This window comes from Melanotaenia boesemani, chromosome 18 (assembly GCF_017639745.1).
Source record: "Melanotaenia boesemani isolate fMelBoe1 chromosome 18, fMelBoe1.pri, whole genome shotgun sequence".
Classification (NCBI taxonomy): domain Eukaryota; kingdom Metazoa; phylum Chordata; class Actinopteri; order Atheriniformes; family Melanotaeniidae; genus Melanotaenia; species Melanotaenia boesemani.
The window spans coordinates 16,311,603-16,326,685 of NC_055699.1; the positions used below are offsets into that span (position 1 = coordinate 16,311,603).

General features: G+C 37.9%; 1 protein-coding gene across 1 annotated transcript in view; it reads right to left on the reverse strand.

The window, feature by feature from the left end:
- Nucleotides 1–15,083, reverse strand: part of cntnap2a (contactin associated protein 2a) — a 383,333-nt gene that overhangs the window by 367,730 nt on the left and 520 nt on the right. The window lies entirely within an intron of this gene.

Sequence of the window (15,083 nt, forward strand, 5' to 3'; positions counted from 1 at the left end):
TAATTACCACATGAATAATCTATATCTATATTCAGTTACTTACATAATATACTTACTGAATCATTCAAACAAAACGAATGAAGCTTTAATCATATTACACTAAATTTTAGTTTAGTAAGGTACATTACTTTCTGGACTGAAAAACATGATCTCTGCTAAGATGCATTGTGCTGAATATCATATAACACTAGACAAAGACTTAGCTAAAGCAGTGCAAAGCTTTGTGGTGTTCTTAAAATGCCACTGCAACACAATACATATTTAACAAAAGCCATGATAACAATAATAATCCAAGCAAGTTTAACAAAACATAACCATTAAACTGTATGGCTGATTAGATAAACAAGTTGAGCAGTACTGCTTTAAAATTAGTGAATTAAAATGAATATTTAAATAACAAAAAAAGTTACAAAATAATTAATTTAGCTGTTTTGAAACTACCATGTTTTTGCTGCCTATAGCCAGAGGCTATAAGACTTGGCAACATAACTCGGTGCATATTTACACTAATTCCACATTAGGTTAAAGAATGAGATCCCATCCTGAGCTTTTAGGGAAGTATTTTGCACCGCGTCCCTCAAAGAATGCTAAAGAGCTTTTAGCGCTCCTTTTCTCTCTCACTGTTAATCAGTACAGTAGCACAATGTTCTTTATCCTAAATAAAAATCAGCAATACTGCTGTAGCACAGCCTGTGTGTGTTTATACAGTATGTGGAGTTGCACCCATTCATGATTTTAGGATCTAATATAATTCAGATAACTGAAATATATATATATATATATATATATATATATATATATATATATATATATATATATATATATATATATATATATATATATATATATATATATATATATATATATATATATTCAGTTATCTATAGTGATAGATTCCAATGCCCAAGCACTTTAATTTGAACTGTAATATTAACACATCATCTTTTATTTAGTACTGCAGCAAGGAAATGCTTCAGGTATAGCAAGAGGATAATAAACAAGTTAAAACATCACTTGTGTTAAAAATCATTGCATTAAATAACAAAACACAAACAGTATCAATGAAAAAAAGCAGTTGCATCACAAAGTCAAAACTATAATTTTAACAGTTATTGCACAGTGTTGTTGATGGTGTTGATAGTCCTTTAGGAAGATTTAGTGATGCACCGGAAAGAGGCCCTGGGGAAGACCCAGGACACGCTGGACGGACTACATCTCTCGGCTGGCCTGGGAACGCCTCTGGATCTCTCCGGATGAGCTGGTGAATGTGGCCGGGGAGAGGGAAGTCTGGGTTTCCCTGCTTAGGCAGCTGCCCCCGCGACCCGACTCCGGATAAGCGGAAGAAAATGGATGGATGGATGGATAGTGATGCAGCTTGTTTGTACTTATTTATATATTTTCATCAAATCATCACAGGCACACATTACTCCTGCGTCACACCCTTGCCAGCTGCTCTGTCCACTATGCTCATCTGAACAGTCTGAAATCACATTGTTTGCTTCATCAAGTTTAATTCACCCATAAATTTGGAGCAAACTCCATACGCTAATTATTATTTGTGATGCAGAATGCCGTCATCACACTTCAACACCTGCAGTGGGGGTGTAGGAGGTGTTAGGTTTGTGGGGGTACAACAACAAACAGCCACAAGGGAACAAAAATAAAGGTTTTGTACTATTGTCATTTTCTATATAGTCTTTTAGTTTCCTCCAACATTGTTTAGTAAGTCTAACTGTCCTGCACTTTGTGTAACTAGTTCAGATAGAGCAGTCAGTGTGTATTTACTAAACAAATGAAACCTTGGTTTTTAAAGTCTTCCAACATGATGCATCATCCAGCATTTTCCAGAACAGACAGTGGTTGACTGTAAGACATGAACAAAAACTTTTCTGCAGTCTATTACCCCCCAACTGAAATATGGCAGCCCACTGCTCTATAGTAGATTTAGTGATTAGTAGAATGCAGAGCCTAATCTACTAACTGGACTTAATGAAGTATAAATAGTTGTTGTTATTATAATTTACCCATCATATTGTTTGCTTAAGTTCATCATTCTTCTTGAAAGAATTAGCAAGTGTCTGCTGCTGCACTTTCTTCTTGGAATTAAACAGTGCAATGCAATTTCCACTCAGCCTGTACAATACATTCAGACCCAGAGATATCAAATTCTGTCTGCAGACAAATATAATAGGATTGCCGGATAACAAATTTTTGTGTTGATTTTTTGTCCAGTAACAACATCAGACTATGCCGTTTGGATCCATATGTGTACTGTAGATGACCCCAGTCCAATATCTGATAATAAGTCTCTGAGCCCACTACTGATCCTGGATTGGTCCAGACTTTTTTTTTTTTTTTAACATGTGTTTCTAAATCATTTTTGGACATTCTTCTAACATGGAGCAATTGGCAATGAATAACATACACTGAATGAGTACATGCAAAACACATTTACACACCCTGACTAATCCACTCCTACTCAAGATGTTTTTCAGTAATAACCAAAATGCTTAAATATTCAATCCATCAATCAACCTCCTGACATACAGGATCACAGAAGGGTGCTGGCTGAGTAGATATACAGCACCAATACATCAGATTTGATGTTTTCTGTCTGCCAGTCTGCCTTTTAGGTTTATGTCTGCCGTTTACTATGTCAGCATCCCTGTTCGTCCCAGACACAGATTAAAGAGCTGAAACTGATCTGTGATCAGCCATGCCCTAATCCCTTCCATGTTGGCCCTTATTACATCATGTCTGTATAACACAAAAAGATGCCAGAAGAAAAGATGAACATTTATCAAGCAGTGACATTAAAACTTACCCCTAAATATGTCTATTTAGGTTCACAAATAGGAAAGCACACTGTCAATTTCATTGTATAGCATTCATTAACCAACTGTTTAATGAGAGAATTAATTAAATTCCAAATTAATCAACTGAGCAGCAGAGGGTTTGACCTGACTCAATCTACCGCTGGCCTGACTTCTTTAATATTGTCTTTGTGAAACTCTCAACAGCTCTGAATTGAGCTCATTGTTAATAAACTCACACAGCAGATATTAATTAGTGCTTTCACCTCTTTCTGCAAAAGGTCAAGCTTAACAAGAAGGATTCCTGAAGAGCATATCAGCAGACTGTACAATGGCAAGAGTGATGGTCACAAAAAAATATAATCCAGTCGAGTCCAAATATTCAGTTTGTTCCAAAGTCTTCCTAGAGCTGTTAATTGATAAAGGAAACTTGTTGCTGTTGCTTTTGTTAAAAAAATATGCTGTACAAATCACAATAAATATTCATAATTTCTTAATATTTCTGGGGCAGCTAATGTTCTTCATAGTTCATTATTTATACATAGCTTGGTGTCCATTGCCAGCAGTAAGTCAGATTTGTTTATAGTGAGGGTTGGACTCCGCCAAGGCTGCCCTGTGTCACAGATTCTGTTCATAACTTCTATAGACAGAATTTCTAGGTGCAGCCGAGGTACTGAGGCGATCCAGTTTGGTGGCATCAGGACTGGATCTCTGCGTTTTGTAGATGATGTGTTCCACTGGCTTCATCGGGCTATGATCTCCAGCTCTGACTGGAGCTAAGTGTGAGGTGGTTGGAATGACAATTAGCATCTCCAAATCCAAGACCATGGTCCTCAGCTGGAAAATGGTGAAGTGTCCTCTTCAGGCTGGGAATGAGGTCCTGTCCCAAGTAGAGGACTTCAAGTAGCTATCTCAGGGTCTTGCTCATTAGTGAGGGAAGTATGGAGCAAGAGATTGGCAGGCATGTCGGTGAAGCTTCTGCAGTGATGTGGAATCTGCATTGGTTTGTCATGGTGAAGAAGGATCTAAGCCAAAAGTTGATCTATGTTCCTCCCCTCACCTGGAGTCACAAGCTGTGGGTAATAACCGAAAGAACAACATCCTACAAGTTGCCAAAATGAGTTTCCTCTGCAGGGTGTCTGGACTCTCCCTTAGAAAAAGGGTGAGAGGCTCAATCTTCCAGGAGTGGCGAGTAGAGTTGCTGCTCTTCCACATCAAGAAGAGCCAAATGGAGGTGGCTCGGCCATCTGGTTGGGATGAATCCTGGACGTCTCGAGGTGTGACGGGCACATCCCACCAGGAGGAGACCCCAGGGAAGACCCAGGACATGTTGGAGGGACTACATGTCTCAGCTTGCCTAGGAACGCTTCAAAACCTAGGATGAACTGACAAATGTGGCTGGGGAAAGGGAACCCCAGAACAACAAACAATACAAACAAATATTGACAGAAAATAGTATTTGTGGCGAGTTGTTCAAAAGAACCTGAGGGCAGACCTGCCTGAAATGCCAATTACTGTACACTTTAGCCAGTCTCTCTCAGGTACACATATACAAACACTCAAACAAAAACCTACACACATGCACATGCACACACCCACATTCTTTCAAGCTCATCCACAGAGCACAATGTACATTCTTCCATTTACACCACTGGTCAATAGAACCAAGCATGCACTCGGATTAACACAAATGCTCACATAGAATGATCCATCGCTTACTCACTCTAGTCTAGGGGTGTTATTTAAGAAGAAAAAGTCTCATTAAAACAAAGCAAACAACCAGTCTTCATTTAACCAAATTAACATGCAAACAATGCCTATATCATGCACACCAATCAGATATGAACTTATATGATGCAGTTTTGCTATTCTAAAATAGTCACACTCACACACTCCATTTCGCTCTCTCTCCTCCTCATACAAACAACTATGACAGAACAAAGCTATGTTTTCCAAGTACCCAGCATCCCCTTCTGTGGCTTTTTTCTTTTAGTCTACAGAGAAAAAGAAGTGTTTGTTCAATGAAAGTAGCCCAAAGATTAATTCACTTAATCTTGGCCTGTAAATGGGGTATTCAAGTGGCTTAAAAAAAACAAATTGAATGCAAAGGCAGAGAGTAATAACAACATTTGTCTTAGCTGCAGCACAATGCCTTTTTTCACAGTTCTCTTCCACATGAGCTCGTGGCAGGACATTTAACACGCATGACGACAGAAGTAGACCCATGCAGACACACAACTGTGGTTGGTTAAGCAGAAAAACTCACTCCCTCATATATATATATATATATATATATATATATATATATATATATACATATACACACATACACTTAATACAGTATGTACAGTTGATAGTGTAGTAAGTGACAAAAAAGATGAATAGTGAAAGAAATCAGAGACAGTCTACTGACGAGCCTGTATGAGAGACCAAGAGTTACAGAACTGAACAGATGCTGTGCTGTGGATTTTAAAGTGTAATCCCAGGATTCATTACCCAGCATACGTGTGCCGATCAAAGGGTTAATGTTGCTGAATGTAGGTTAAACTATAAAGGGACCAAGCTACAATTTAACCCTCAATTCACAATGTGCTTTTTGTCACCAACAACTTTGCTCTAACAAACAATCCAGTACTGTGGGCTGATAATTTATATAGGAGTAATAACTTCTCTTTTGAGTAAATGTAATTGAAGCTTCAAATTACTGTACTTACTGTGTGTTTTTACTAAATAATGATTAATCAGTGCTAAAGAACAAAAAAAAAAAAAAGAAAAAAAAAAGACATCTCTTCTCTCATGTAGAACAATTCTGACAAATCTAAATTGTAATTTAACACTGTCCTTACAGCACCAGTAAACCCCTAAGTGAAGTAATATGTGCCCATACAATATTGTCAGTTTAGCTTAACAGTCAGTTTGGCCAAATGTGTGTATTTATTTGAGGCAACATCTAAATGTGGATCAGAAAGCAGAAAAATAGCAGAGCAGAGCCCAGTAGGTGCAGTCCTTAGCTGCAGATTGTCTGCTGAAATGAAAAATGCTGTACTTTTTTAGTGGGAAGCCTTGTTGCAGCAGTAACCCTTACTTTGTTGGACACACAACAACCCATTACACCGATTTGCTCCCTTGCATTGGCTGTTGTTCAAAGGCTTGTACATGGGGTATAACACTGCTCTTGCTAGTGTGCATACACCTTTCTCTAGCTGCAAAGAGAGGTGACTGTTCAGTCCTACTTTAAGCAGATTATCACACTGTTGTTTTGGAACCAACGATCAGAGTCAGTTTCACTTACAGTACAATTTACCTTACCCTCTCACAGGTTAAGTACTGCCATTTTCCCAAGATCAGTCCAGGACAGTTTTAGGACTGATAAAAATGACAAATAGAAGGAACAAAGAGTAGTGGAGAAATAAACACCAAATGTCACATAGTTTTCCACATTTGAAATTAGCACTTATTTCAATCCAAATTTCATTTTTCATTGAAGAGACGTGATGGAAAAAAATAGGAAAAATTGTACACAATAAAAATACCTTAAATCAAAATCAAATCTTAATCCTGTAAATATACTGTAGAAGTGGACTTAAAGAAACAGATATTGTATTTTGTTTTTCTTCTTTTTTTTTTTTTAATCTGAAGCATCTATGATAAGTAAACGTTTTAATTCTTAACAAGGTCCAAAGTTTTAGCATCTCCAAACAGTTGTTCAGAACAGTTGTTAGTTAAATACCCTGATCCATCTTCTGACCAAAGGTAATAGCTGCACTGTGATGCAGCTACAGACTATAATAACAATGATAACAACGAACGACAAGGTGTCATAAGAAATCTTTGCTCTCTGACCATCTTTACTTGAGGTGTCGCTCCTCATCCTTGTCACTTCTCTGACGAGTACTGCCTCCTCTCTTGGCCTTCTTTCCACTTCCATTTTACCAGCTAATTCCACAACTCAGAGACCCTTGTCCAATGAGGTGGACAGATTCTGACGGGTTCTAATGAGAACACATTCCCCTAGAATAACTTTCTGATCACTGCCAATTACACAGGCGGACACATGTAGACTTATTGTGCCAAATACAGCAAAGCAAGAATGTGGCTTCTTATACATACAGATGAATAACTATTTACACAGTACACTCCACTTTATCTATGAACTCAGATACATTAACTGATCTAGACAGGTTTATGTGTATATGTAAGGCAACAGCAAGGCAAAGTAAAACTAGAGGTAGTGTGAACTGCAAACTGTGTATCTCTGACAGTAACTGCACAAGTTACGTTACGGACATTGTTAAGGGAATTATGTTATATGACTTGTCAGTGTACATTTGTATCACTGTGGTTTTGCTCCCATGGTGAAACATTCATAACCCCACAGTTGATTTTACTTTCCACAAAGAAATTTCCTCTCTTTAAAGAAAATGACGCATAAGTCCAAGTGCAAAGCTAACAGCCATGGTATATTTTAAAGATAGTTTTCCACTGTGCTTTATATATACACTTCATAAAGATGTGGTAAATAATTAAAAAAAAAAAAAAAATTCCCAATAAAAGCATGCTGAATACAATAGGGTATGACAGTCATATGTTCACAGAAATCTGGAAATTTTAAATTTTAAGAAAAGATTAAGAAATGCACAAAGGCACAAAGTATCTGAAATGCTTTGTACAAAAATCAGCTTTTCTTGGGGCTTATCGGTTTAATTCAAGAGGATACTTAGATCCACTAAGAAGAAGTTGGTTCAAGTAAACAACATACAACTATTGTTCAGTTGTTATAAATATATTAGAAAATTTCACACAATGAATTTGCTTGCCAAGCAGAGTTTTGAGGATGAAGAAGATGGCGTCAGAGCCGAGGGACGCTATCAGAAGTTATTCAGAGCCAACAGGGCCTCCCTCATTAAGAAATCATTTTTAGACTTAATGTTTCTAAAGTGGCAAAGTATAGCACTCTGCAGAGACTGGATCAATGGGATTCAAAACACAACAATGCAGACCAAAAGAGGCTTTACCATCAGATGATCAATATGGCGAGTTTTGCTCACCGAGAGACAGAGAAGCTTCTGGAAATAGTATCAAAAGACAGCTGTCTGAAAGTCGTCTCAGAGGACAAGCAGCATCATAAAGCCATTTCTCAGAAGTTGAAACGTAGCCCCCGTGGTTTGTTAAGATATACCAGCATTTAATTGTGAGGGTTGGTGAAATTTACTAATTTAAATTGGAAAACTATGCAGTTACACGATGTATAGATGTATGCAAGAAGACAAATAGCAGACAAGATGATATACTGCGGTGCATCAGACCCAGTGACATCAAGATGAGAATATTTCCAGTCTTGGCAGTGTTTTGTCACACTGGAGTTGGACACCATGACCAAGGCGAAGTAGCACTTCTTTCTCTGATGTGCATCTCTGCAGGGAAGGATTAAAACTGTCAGACTTGCCTCCCTCCAAAGTCACCTGACCTCAGCTTTACTCAACACTTATGCAGGTTGACAAGGAAAGGAAAACAGGCATTTTGCGATTACAACAAGCTTGAAACATTGTAAGAAAATATTAATAATAATAACAATAATAATAGTTACACACACACACACACACACACACACACACACACACACACACACACACACACACACAACTGTACTACAGTTAATTTTTCTTTTTCTGCCTTACAGTATTAATTATTATTGAGCAACATAATTTTTGAATAACATTCAGGATGTTTCTCAATAAGACTGGTGAAAATTTAAAGGAATAAGTTATTAATAATTTGACAACATTAGTCAAACTCAAGAGCTCTGTGTGGCTGAAAGAGGAGCCTGCTAGTGGCTGTCTGGCTATTAACTGTGCCAGTGGATTGAAACATGCTCACACACAGTAGAGTCAATGCTTTAGAAGTTTGCATGAGTATGCACAAGCAGATATGTTACATTACTTTTTTTTTTTTTTTTTTTAACTTTTTTTTTTTTTTAAATCATGCATATTTGTAATCAAGACTGGAGAGCGCCCAGCGACAGACTCTGAGAAGAAAGGGTAAGTGGATATGAAATAATGAACAGACGAGACTCGAGAGGAGGAAAATGACTTGGACCAAATGATAAAACTATTGAGGAGAGCTGAGTAAGGATTGACAGAATTAGAAATATACAGGGACACAAAAAAGGAAAAGGAAAAGGCGGAAATACGGGGGGAAAAAAAAGAATGATGAGACGCACTGAGGACTCAGTAAATGGACAGGGGAGAGTGGTGGAGAGAAAAATGAATCATTGAGGTAGTTAGGGTTGAAGCTGCTAGAAAAAAGGAGCAGAGCAAGAGCTGCCTTTTTTTTATTGAATTCTTTAAAGGAGGTGAAAAGGTGTGTAAAAGAGTAAGGTAAAGTTTAAACTGAGGAAAATCCCTTTTTTTGTAACGTATGTGCAAAGGAGGCATGGATTTTTAAAACCAGGAGGAACAGAGTTATTTTAATAGATTGGGACAGATGTGAAGAGAAACATTGCAGAGCAATGAACAAGCAGACCTCATCTCAATGAATACCAAACGTCCACATACCCGAAATGCATGAAAGCTCACATACACAAACAGCCAAATATAGCAACACACCAAGTACAGAGCTACTCTAATCTGAGCTATACCAGTCTGCTTCCTCCTGCCTTAATCCCACCATTATCACCCCCTAATGGGAGACACTTAGACAAACAAGTACACGTACATAGAAAAGACACATCACTGCTAATGTATTTACCTGTGTTGGTGAATGTGTTGACTTTTACAAAATTGTAAAATCAATTTACATCTTTCCGTCATAGTCTAATGATGCAATTGTGACAGTGATTTATATGTCGACAGTAAAAATACAAAAGAAATATCACTCTCCAGGGTTACTGAAAAAGTACAGGAATGTGTGAGCATGTCATATTACATTTGATAATTTGTTTTGGATGAGATACAACTAGCAAAAAAAAAGGGGGGGGCTTTTACAGAAATCAGTTCTGATGGGGCTTTTTAGTCTAATACTAGAAGATCTAATGGTTTAAACCATCATCAAGCACTTGTATTGGCAACAACATGCTGTAATTTCTGCTCCATGTAATATGGAAATAATTCCACTGAGGAACAGTGACATGTGACGCTGGAGGTGAAACCAGACTGATTTTTATGTCAAACGGCCTGGCAAGCTTAAAGACATGAGGACAGGCTAATCTCTTTTTGCATCAGACAGACTAAGGGCATCCCATTAAGTCACCCAGAGTGTCACTAACATACTGACTTAAAGGAACATCCTTTACTTTCACATGCATTTAGACCTTGTCCTTTAAACGCTGTCCTTTAAGACCTGTCCTTTACACAGCTGGTAATGAATAGTGTTGGTGAAAGCTGACTTCAAAGCTAAATAATGATTAAAACAGCTGTTTTAGTCTATAAATTTAATCTAAACCTTCCTTATCATGCTCTATAGGTGAGTCAGGTATCTGTGCATATAAAATCCATTTTTTATTCACTGAGCAAATATCCATATCGCTCAATTTTTCTGTAAGAAGAAGCTGAGTCAAAGTGTTTTGATTTGAAATGCAGACTGAAAAATTTAAATCTCGGTGATTATGAGACAGCTTAGTAGGTGGTGAGGGACCTTACCTTGACATGCTGTAACAACAAAAAATTTACATATTGTACTGTGACAACTCATTAGAGGCTACAGCTGTAGTACAACAAGGATAAAAACAAACTTTTTTTTTTTTTGTTATTTGTGTGAGTTCTTCTGAGGGTTATGAATTCATGTAATGTGTTCTTATAGGATGACTTCAAACCCCACAAACATCTCCATGGTTCTTTCATGCATATAACTTTTAATAGTACTTATAATGAGGGAAGTACCCACTCATTTTGGTGCCTGCACCACAGGAACTGAGTGTGATTGAACTTAAAAGGACTCGGGTACATAAACCACTTCCTCCGAGTAGCTGCTTTCATAAGAAACATGATTTCATGCTGTACTATTAAATGCACAAAACAGTGTAAAGTTTTGGTCATCAGAGTGGGCAGACCTGAAATGTTGAACGCTGCAAAGTAAATGTTTGGTTTATATCCCCAATATCACAAGGATTAAAATAATAAAATACAATAATAATAATAATAAAATAAAAAAAAAAAAAATAAAAAAATACTTTTACTTTATCTTTTATTTAACTAAAAACAGTACCCAAGATATATGTTTTATCAACCTCTTTAAATTGTTAATATACATCAGTTTTTGCCTTGCGGTTAAATAAAAACTCAAACTCCACATGTCACAGTTACATTTGGGACATATATTTAATTTTTACTGAACTAAGATGTATTTCTGTTGCAGAATCTCACAAACACATGCAAACTTAAACTATTTCCTTTTGAGTTACTTGAACTCCTCCTTGTCCTCCGTGTGGCGTCTGCAGTGATGCAGACTCTGAATCGGTCTGTTGTGGGTGAATAAGGAGCTGAGATAAAAGGCGAAGCTCTCGATTTACCAGTCAATCTATGTTCCTACCCTCACCTGTGGTCACGAACTGTGGGTAGTGACCGAAAGAAGGAGATCGCAAATAGAAGCTGGCAAAATGAGTTTCCTCCACAGGGTGGCCGGGCTCTCCCTTAGAGATAGGGTGAGAAGCTTAGTGATCCGGGAAAGGCTCAGAGTAGAACTGTTGCTCCGCATTGAAAAGGAGCCAGATGAAGTGGCTCAGTCATCTGGTCTGGATGCCCCCTGGAAGCTTCCCTAGTGGGGTATTCTGAGCACATCCCTTTGGGAGGAGACCCCAAGGAAGACCCAGGATACGCTGAAAGGATTACATCTCTCAGCTTGCCTGGGAATGCCTTGGTTTCCCCCCCTGGACGAGCTGGTATATGTGGCCGAAGGCAGGAGAGCCTGGGCGTCCCTGCTTAGGCAGCTGCCCCCACAACCCGACCCCGGATAAGTGGCAAGAAAATGGATGGATGGATAAATGGATGCTCAGAAGATAATAGATTTATCAGGTAATTAACGTCGAACCTGACATGGTCTTCTAGCGAGGATATCACTTAGAGAAAAAAAGAAAAAAAAAAACAAAAACATGTGACACAGATACAGGAAATAAAAACTGAACAACCTTTGTTCACATTATGGGAACCATCTGTGCAATGATCGGTCCAAATGACTTAAGTGTATGTTGGTTGGTTGCCTGCAAACACCGTAGGCAACCATCACTACAGAATTAGAAAAAAAGAGAACAAAAGAACCTGCTGAACATCGCTTTTATGAACAGTCCAAAAATATTGTTGTCATTGTCTTGTCCCACTAATAGATTAAGAAGATCCTTCCTCACCCATGTCATGAGACTTTTCGTCCCCACTCTAGTGGGACTAAGAAGAGCAGTCAACAAGTGGAACAATTAACATTACTGTCTGTCTGTGTATAATAAATCAAAAGACAGAACAAAAAACTGAGAATAAAGCCTATTAGTTTGTCTGAGTCAATATGCAATCCGCTGTGCACATGTAACCAGTAACATCCTCAGTGAACTCACTTAGCTGGCTCCTAGAAATGTCCGGTAGGAAAGTGCCTCCATACATCTGTGCTGAAACTCATTCAGTTTAATTACAGAATGAAATAATACATCTAAACAAGAATTCTCTTTCCAATCAGTCTAATCTTTTGACACCATACATTCAACATGATTCACTGTTTTGTTACTGCCTGAAACATAACAAACTACCTGGTTATTTAAAAAGGACATCGTACGGTTTAGGAGCTACATAACTTGAATTTAAACTGACAAAAAGAATATATTGCATACAAAAAAAATATCCTTTTCCTGGAATACTGGCTGCCAAGTCCCACCCCCTCAGCTAAATACACAAAACATGTTAGATGCATGAACCCCACATCCTACTGAAGCAGATTATATTGAAGTCCTGCAGCCATTTCACATTTGTCATGAGATTAAGTTGTTACATTCCATACCACTCTCTCTATGCTCATTTGTGCCAGCAATAGGATGCAATAGGGCTCATGTCTGTCCCCGGGGCTATAAAAAGAAAGCAGTTCAGGTATACCGCCTTTTTCCCCTTAAGTAACGTTCACATCTAAATGTGTTAAGGTGTTTAAACCCAAACCTTATATTACCCATTTTGGCTTAACCTTTAATTTGTTGCTTAGCATTGATGACCTTAGGTCTTGTATCTGTTAACATTTGCTTCCCTACTTCCCCTCTGGTAAGTAATTACAGTGTCATCAGTGCTGTCACCCAGAGAAGAGTATACGATAAATTTCAGATGTTTTAAATATTTAAATTTCTGTCTTTTGGAAGTCTGTATATTCTCTAATGTATAAATTCATGTCCCACTACAACATCTGTGATTTGTGTGGCTGTAAATTGGAGCTGACATGACTTGACTTAGCTTGACTTAAAGATAAAGTTAATGCATCAACGTTTTTCTTGGGCAAAATCCCTGGATTACTTCATAGATGAACATAAAAGTGATTAACCAAATGCATGCAGACCCACAAACAAGAGGAAAATTGATCTTTTACATTTCGTGTAGCCTACTAGATTTCACAAGGTCAGTAAGTCAACCAGTCCAAATACATTTAAGTGTATGTACCACATTAAGATGAAAAACTATATGTTTTAGGTCCATGACTAATAGCACAGGCCACAGTGTTACTGACTGAGTATTTCACAATGACACTCAAAATACTATTTAAATGACCTCATCTCTGTCACAGGCAGACACGTGCAATATGCTTCTTTCTTAACCTCTAAAAGCAACACTGATCCTACCTCCACATCCTATATCCTACTTCGAAGAGCTTTGCCATACAACTAATTTCTCAGAAACGTATAGTTTTAAGTGAAACAAATGCCACTAAATGTTCCCTTTTCCGTTTTAAATTTCCCTCCTGTGTGAAAAGCAAGAATTACCATAAAGCGATTGAGCTTTATAAAACGCAGCTTGTCTGTGAGCTCGTTCATATAAACGCGCGCAAAAAAAAATCCCCTTTAACTTTTACCCCCTTTCTCTTGTGAGTCTCATGAATCTGAACACAAACACGACTGCAAGCGCACACACGCCAGCACAAGCCGCTGGTGGTGGCATCTCTCCGTTGTCGCCTGTCAGATGGAATGATTTATGATCCGCGATTCCGGACACATCCATCCTGGACAGGAGAAGCTCCTCCGATCGCGACTGGAATCAGTCGAACTGACCCCTCAGGGTATCGCCTGAGTCTTGGTCAGCAACAAAAATGCCACGAATCAAGATGATCCCCGCAAAACAGAACCGAAAACACCGACCTGCTGCCTATTACAGGAGACTGGTCCAATTATTGAACAGTCCATCTTAAAATACCGATCTTTTGGGCAGCCTGTATCACGCGAAGAAACCAAGATCACGAACACATACTTACTTTCTTTAATAATATGTGCAAACTGACTGCAATAAGTCAAAAACCTCACAAGAGAAACGTTTAAAAAGCCTGGTTGATTTGAAGAAAAAAAAAAAAAAAAAAAAAAAAAAAAAGAACATTTGCACGTCGATAACCATCCAAGTTATTAATGATCAATCCATTCTGATGAGGGAAAAAAGTACAGAAAAAAAAAAAAGTTGATTTACAACCAGAAACGAGAACAATAAAGTCCAGTCAATACGACTTTTTGTTAAAGGCTAACTTCAAAACAGAATATAAAAATGAAAATGTAAATAAATTGTAGGCTAAAATTAAGACAACTTTAAAATCTTGGGTCACCGTCACTGAAGACTCTGCTTCAGTTAAGTCTAAATATATATCCTTTCCTAAAAAAAATAATGTTCATTAATATTTTTGTTTTGGGTGTTGGACAAATGAAATGCAGTGGCTAGTCTGAGAACAAATCATGCCCTTATATAACATTGATTCCCAAAATCCAAAAATGGTTTAAAAGAGGGATAAATAAAAAGAACAGCCTTTCAAATGCACTTTCTCGAAGCCTCCCAAAATAAAAAACAAAAACACTCGCACAGACATTTAATAAAAGGAATTCAGTCCTTTCTGGAATTCCTGAAAAATCTATCAAAATCAATAACATCATAAATATCTGTGCTATAAACAATGGACCACAGAACCTGGACAGGAGAGTTTGAACTCAGAAGGGAACCACGCTCCAAACTATCTTCCTCCAGTGGCATCACCACCGGTAAAGAGAAAAGGTCTGCTCCAGAGACAGACCCATATCAAGTCTCATCCAATCAGCACTCGAGGACACGTCCAAATATTTGA